Consider the following 7,074-nt stretch of genomic DNA (forward strand, 5'->3'; position numbering starts at 1 on the left):
CGAATACTTAAGCTACAATGAACCCCTGTTAATGATGCCAAGTCATCATAATTAAATTTTTGCTAACCTCACTTGTTTCAAACTAGAGTTAAAATTAAAATTCAAATAACAAATTAAATAATAATTTGTTAAAACAGTATATTAAAAATGTTCAAAAGGTTGTAAATATTCACTAACTAAATAACAAACATCAACCAACATTATTGGGAATGTTTATATGCCTCTAGGATAATTAAAGCAGAAGCAAATAACATTTAAATTAACCATTTAAATATAAACAAATAGTTATCATTTTCAAAATGATTTGAAACTTTGTGTGCAGCTCCATTATGTGACCCAATATTTATGTGCCAAATGTTGTATTCAACGAAATTCATTTGATAGCTGGAACTAAATAGAAAATATAAATAGTAAAAAGAAAATGAAGACGACACTATGCACTTGCGGCCTGGTCGCTACAGGCGCATGCCCAGCCCACCAGCGCCTTTGTCTCCCTCTCCTGTTCATCCATGGCGCTGGTAGTGCGCGCACGCCGTCCACGCCACCGATCGTCGCCGTGTCAAGCATCCACTCCCTCCTCGCGACGGATAAGTACCCCCCCCCCCCCCCCCCCCCCCCCACGACGCCCAGGACGGACCCTAGTGCCATTCATTCCCTTCCCCGCGCCGCTTCTCTTATCTCCCACGCGAATCAGAGGGTAGCCGTCGCCATGGATTTGCTGCCGGCGTAGCCACCGTGCTCCCCTCGTCACTCCACCTTGTCCAGAAGATGTAGGCCATCGTCCTCGACTTCAACGTGGACTGCCTCGAGCCGAAACGCCAAGACGATGCCGCATCTGTCGATCCCCTCCGTCGGCAACCGCCACTGCTCGTCTTCGATTTGCCCATCTCCGAGCAGCTCCGGCGTCCTAGAGCCCTCCACGAGCTTCTATGTGAGCTTCACTTCCTCCCCTGCATCTTCTTAAGCACGAGCCCGAGCTCTAACATGCCCCTGCCGCCTCTAGTAGCTTGCTTTCGCCGGCAATGGTACAGCCGCAGCCACAACACCCGCCGCTCGCGTCCGAACTCGCGGTCATGCTCAACGCAACCGCAGGGACCCAACGCAGCACACTGTTTGCCTTGCCGTGCCCTGCATCGCCATTCGCCATCACGCTCGGCTCCGGCCGTCGCCTCTGCTCGACGCTATCACCACCGCAGACCACCACCGGCCACGCCCGTGCACGCCCACGGTGGCGACCACCTGCTGTTGCACGCGCGCACACCCTCCTTCCCGGGCCGCGCCCGCTGCCAGTCGCACTCATACGCGTGTCGCGCGCGCAATCGACGCCCCGCCGCGCGGTGCTGCTCTCGCTCGACGCGCTCCCCGCACCCGCGCCTCGCGTGCCCCCTGTCCACTCGCAGCCCCCCACGAACAGCCCGCGCTGCCGCCGGCCGCCCCTGCCTCGTTCCCGTCTCTAGCCGCCGTGCCTCGCTGGCCTCCCGTGCTGCTGCCGCCGCGCTGTTACTTGCTGCTGCCTAGCCGCTGCTTCTACTAAAGATTTGCCGCTACTGCCGCTCGTGCCGCCAGCCTGAAGCCACTGCCGCCTGCCTGCGCCCTCCTGCTCCGCCTAGCGCTTGCCAGATCCGCTCGCCGTGCCCGCTCATGCCTCGCCCGGCCACCGCACGGCTCGCTCCGGCGCCCCGCCCGTGCAGCCCCGCTGCCGCCTGAACGCCGCCGCGCCGGCCTCTACCCAGCGCCGTGCCCCTCCTGTACATCGCGCGCCGCGTCCCTTGCTCCCCGCCACGCCTCGCGCCGCGCCTCACCGGGCCCTCCCGCTGGCCGCTCGCCCTGCCGCCTCCCAGCGCCTCCCCTGCCGCTTGCGCCCTCCGCCATGGCCTCTGGCCACCGGTGTCTAACCGCCGGTCTAAATGGCCATTAAGGCACTAACCCCCCCTCTAACCCAATGACGTGTGGGCTCCTTCCGCCTAACTTTTTGGTTAAAAAAATATATAATCTAAGTGGTGGCTATGACAGTGGGGCCCCAGCCCTAATTAGTTTAATTTAAACACTTTGTTAAAGTTATGAGGCACTGACTGTGGGACCCCCGGTCCCCGCTGACCAGTCAACGTTGACTGCTGACTGGGCAGTCAACGGGGCCCACTGTCAGCCCTTGTACACTGCTGGGTGCACTGGACCGGGTGCTCTTAGCCTTTTCCTTTTATTTTTCGAAATTAAATAAATTCTAGAATATTTGTAAAACTTTGAAAAATCATATAAAATAATCCGTAACTCGGATGAAAAACTTTGTACATGAAAGTTGATCAGAACGACGAGACGAATCCGGATATGTAGCCCGTTCGTCCGCCACACATCCCTAGCATAGCGAACACGCAACTTTCCCCCTCCGGTTCATCTGTCCGAAAACGCGAAACACCGGGGATACTTTCCCGGATGTTTTCCCCCCTTCGCCGGTATCACCTCCTACTGCGTTAGGGCACACCTGGCACCATTACTTGTCTTGTCATGCACCGTCATGCTTATGTTTGCATTATATTCATTGTTTCTTCCCCCTCTTCTTCTCCGGTAGACCCCGAGACCGGTGCTGATGCCACCGAGTACGACTACGTCATCGACGACCCTTCTCCCGGTACAACAGAGCTTCCAGGCAAGCCCCACCTTGATCACCAGATATCGCCTATTCCTTCTCTCTACTGCTTGCATTAGAGTAGTGTAGCATGTTACTGCTTTCGGTTAATCCTATTCTGCTGCATAGCCTGTCATTGTTGCTACAGTTATTACCCTTACCTGCTATCCTACTGCTTAGTATAGGATGCTAGTGTTCCATCAGTGGCCCTACGCTCTTGTCCGTCTGCCATGCTATACTACTGGGCCGTGATCACTTCGGGAGGTGATCTCGGGCATATGCTATATACTTTATACTGTTACATTACTTATGATACTGTTCGGAGATGGGGGCTGAAGGGGTAGGTGGCTCCATCCCGGTAGAGGTGGGCCTGGGTTCCCGACGGCCCCCGACTGTTACTTTATGGTGGAGCGACAGGGCAGGTTGAGACCGCCTATGAGAGAGGTGGGCCTGGCCCTGGTCGGCGTCCGCGGTTACTTCAAAATAACACGCTTAACGAGATCTTGGTATTTGATCTGAGTCTGGCCATTTGGTCTATACGCACTAACCAACTACGCGGGAACAGTTATGGGCACTCGACGTCGTGGTATCAGCCGAAGCCTTCGTGACGTCAGCGACGGAGCGGCGCGCGCCGGATTGGACCGGAACGCCTGCTAGGCTAGGTCTGCTTCCGGCCGCCCTCGCAACGTGCAGGTGTGCAATGGGCGATGGGCCCAGACCCCTGCGCCATAGGATTTAGACCGGCGTGCTGACCTCTCTGTTGTGCCTAGGTAGGGCTGCGACGTGTTGATCTTCCGAGGCCGGGCATGACCTAGGAAAGTGTGTCCGGCCAAATGGGATCGAGCGTGTTGGGTTATGTGGTGCACCCCTGCAGGGAAGTTTATCTATTCGAATAGCCATGTCCCTCGGTAAAAGGACGACCCGGAGTTGTACCTTGACCTTATGACAACTAGAACCGGATACTTAATAAAACACACCCTTCCAAGTACCAGATATAACCCAGTGATCGCTCTCTAACAGGGCGACGAGGAGGGGATCGCCGGGTAGGATTATGCTATGCGATGCTACTTGGTGAACTTACCATCTACTCTCTCCTACATGCTGCAAGATGGAGGTGGCCAGAAGCGTAGTCTTCAACAGGATTAGCTATCCCCCTCTTATTCTGGCATTCTGCAGTTCAGTCCACCGATATGGCCCTTTGCATATATACCCATGCATATGTAGTGTAGCTCCTTGCTTGCGAGTACTTTGGATGAGTACTCACGGTTGCTTTTATCCCTCTTTTCCCCCTTTCCTTTGTACCTGGTTGTCGCAACCAGATGCTGGAGCCCAGGAGCCACACGCCACCGCCGCCGACGACTCCTACTACACCGGAGGTGCCTACTACTACGTGCAGCCCGCTGACGACAACCAGGAGTAGTTTAGGAGGATCCCAGGCAGGAGGCCTGCGCCTCTTTCGATCTGTATCCCAGTTTGTGCTAGCCTTCTTAAGGCAGACTTGTTTAACCTATGTCTGTACTCAGATATTGTTGCTTCCGCTGACTCGTCTATGATCGAGCACTTGTATTCGAGCCCTCGAGGCCCCTGGCTTGTATTATGATGCTTGTATGACTTATTTATGTTTTAGAGTTGTGTTGTGATATCTTTCCGTGAGTCCCTGATCTTGATCATACACATTTGCGTGCATGATTAGTGTACGATTGAATCGGGGGCGTCACAAGTTGGTATCAGAGCCGACTGCCTGTAGGAATCCCCCTTCCACACTCCTTGGCCGAAGTTGAGTCTAGTCAGTGAAAACTATTTTACTAACATGGCTGTATGGCTTACGGGCCCACGTCGCCATTGGGTGGTAGTAGGATCTTTTATTCCTCAACCTATACTCTGGGACTCTGACATCTCTTCTATTCGGGTTAAACAATTTTACTAACTCTGACTCTAGGTTCTCGATAATACTTTCTCCCGGAGAGCCCCTTATTACAGATGATCGTCTGCTGCACCAGAAGGATCCGAAGATACTCTCCGATGTTCTCTTGAGACTTTATGGCGTCGCTTTTGCAATTCCCCTCCATCGATAAACCCCTATGGATAACCACGTATACTCGCCATTCATACAATGCTTCCTAGTTGATCTTGTTATTACAAGATACACCGAAATTCTCTCTATTGTTTCAAGAATACTTTGTGCCTACTGCCTTGCAGTTCTTTGCGACATGAATACCCCTACGGATAATTCCTCGCTCTTACCGAGTATCCGCTCATCCGTAGTTGTTCATGTGTTTCACAAAATTCTTCAAAATACTATCCGTTCTTTCGAGAATCCTCATTCGCCTATGGCTCTTGAAATGCTTGTCTGCCTGCATTTTGGTTAATTCCAAATGGCTAGCAATATTCATGGATGTCCTTTGCCTTTATCATCTTGGGTCCCTTGATTCAATATGTTGCGAATGTTGCAATCATTAATCAGATCCTAGAATTCATCCTTTCGGCTCAGACGTCATTTTAAACATGAGCTGGATCTCGACCAATCAGATTGCCATCGATTGTACCCCTAAGCCTACTCAACTTATCCATCCTTGATCAGAGCGTTGCTTCTGATCCCCTGATTTGGAAATCATAATTCTTTTGCATTTGGACTTTGAATTAGTCAGTTGTTTCTATAATCAGATCTCCTTGCATTCTTCTTCCTCTGGTTGAGTACCGATGCTCACATCAGATCCCTTGTGGACCATCGGTTCCTTTGTTGGATTTTATCCGACAGTGTCCTTCATATTGAATAACCTTGTGAGCCTTTCCATGGGTATATAATGCCTTTGGTAAGTTGTATCATCTGCTTTTGAACAATGCTCTACTTTCGAGCTTGTATTATTTACTCCGAAGTTTGTGGTATATGTTCCTAAGATGCCCTGATGGGTTGAACCTACGCCTTCCCTAATCCGTGTGAACCCGAAAGATTACACGGGTCATCCTTATCTGGTATTGCACCAGGTAAAAACTTTCAACAACTAATGTCATTTTCGAAATACGAGAGGTGAATGGAAGGTTATACATTGAAGAAGTGGGAGTCAACCTTGAACTTGTGTTCATGCCCATGGACCCGATGTGGAACTTATCATGGAAGCTTCTCGCAAAATATTTAATCATTTGGGTAATTCTTTTGGTGTCATTAAATTGGATCCCCTGCAGCTATGGTTCCGACCATATTCTTCTTCTTTGATCCCATTTCTCAGACAAGTTGAAGTACTTGTCTTCTGCAGGTCAATACATCTATCCAACCTCTATTCTACTCTACCTTCGAGTATACCCTCAGGTATCTCGAGAATATCACGGCTTCTTATGAGTTCTTCATCAACTATTATTCTCGCCGATTCCAGTGCCCCCGGGTTATGAGTTAATAGTCATTTGAGAACACCGATAAGTGAATCGATTCAGCACGCCGATTCAATAACTCTATTCGTGGCTTATGAGTTTAATAATCCTTCAAGTCATTCCTAGCCTTATCGGCTATATCATAATCGTGCAAACTTTTAACTATGCTACCTGGTCCTTCCCGGAGCACAACTTTCGACGATGAGCTAAGCTTATGTCGATCTTCCTTGTCTTATTGTTTCACCTCGAACGGCAAGCTTGATTCCTAGTTGGTGTTGTATCTGTAGTTCCAATAGTCTTTTGCTGCATCAGTCCTTCTGCTTGAGCAGGCGCTGTTCGATTACATCTTCCTGAAACCTCTCGGCAAATGTGTCGTGATCATCATCTACATTCGGAGCTCTTCCAAGATATCTATCGAATTCTTGATGAGAAATACGTCCTTGCCCCTTGATGGTTTGTGTTATCATCGGCAACGTTATTGCCCCCCTCCAATTCAGACTTGATCATGTTATGGAGCTCTTTCCTATCTAGCTTATGTTATGTTCTACATTGAAGTATTACCGTCCTTCATGTCAAGGATGTTGTCAGGATTGCTCCACCTCTTAAGAATTCCTGATATAGTAATACTTCTCGCCATCTCCATTTATTTCCAGGTTCACGTGTTGATTCTAACCGGGATACCAACAGGTGAACTGTGTTGTTCGGATTCTAAAACTTCTAGCAACCCTATTGCTTTGAAGTCAATGGCCGATAGTTTCATTCTAAGTCTTTTGGTTATCGAGTCACCATTCTAACATTGATCATGCTACCTAAGCCCATATTTCGGGTGTACTTTTCAACCAATGTTTAATTATGTACGTTTTGCTCGAGCATACACCATTATACCATTTGATCTGGCAAATGTTATCCCCATGTTCACATAATTGTGGAAATCCATCTGTTTGGAAAATTGGATGATTTGTCGTCGAGTCCATCAGCCACCTCCTCTTCCTCTCCTTGGTTTAATGATGAACTCTTGTTTCGAAACTCGCTTCCATAGTTCATTGCCCGAGAATCTTACAATGTCATCTCGACAATTTGTGTTG

At 49.7% G+C, this 7,074-nt stretch overlaps 1 long non-coding RNA gene across 1 annotated transcript; it reads left to right on the forward strand.

Moving 5' to 3' along the window:
• Positions 1–643: 643 nt before the first annotated feature.
• Positions 644–4,217, forward strand: LOC141021526 (uncharacterized). Its single transcript, XR_012182844.1, has 2 exons — positions 644–931; positions 2,567–4,217. It is a non-coding gene; the product is annotated as an uncharacterized lncRNA (long non-coding RNA).
• Positions 4,218–7,074: the final 2,857 nt, after the last annotated feature.

The sequence above is a fragment of the Aegilops tauschii genome, chromosome 4, assembly GCF_002575655.3.
Source record: "Aegilops tauschii subsp. strangulata cultivar AL8/78 chromosome 4, Aet v6.0, whole genome shotgun sequence".
In the NCBI taxonomy this organism is placed as follows: Eukaryota; Viridiplantae; Streptophyta; class Magnoliopsida; order Poales; family Poaceae; genus Aegilops; species Aegilops tauschii.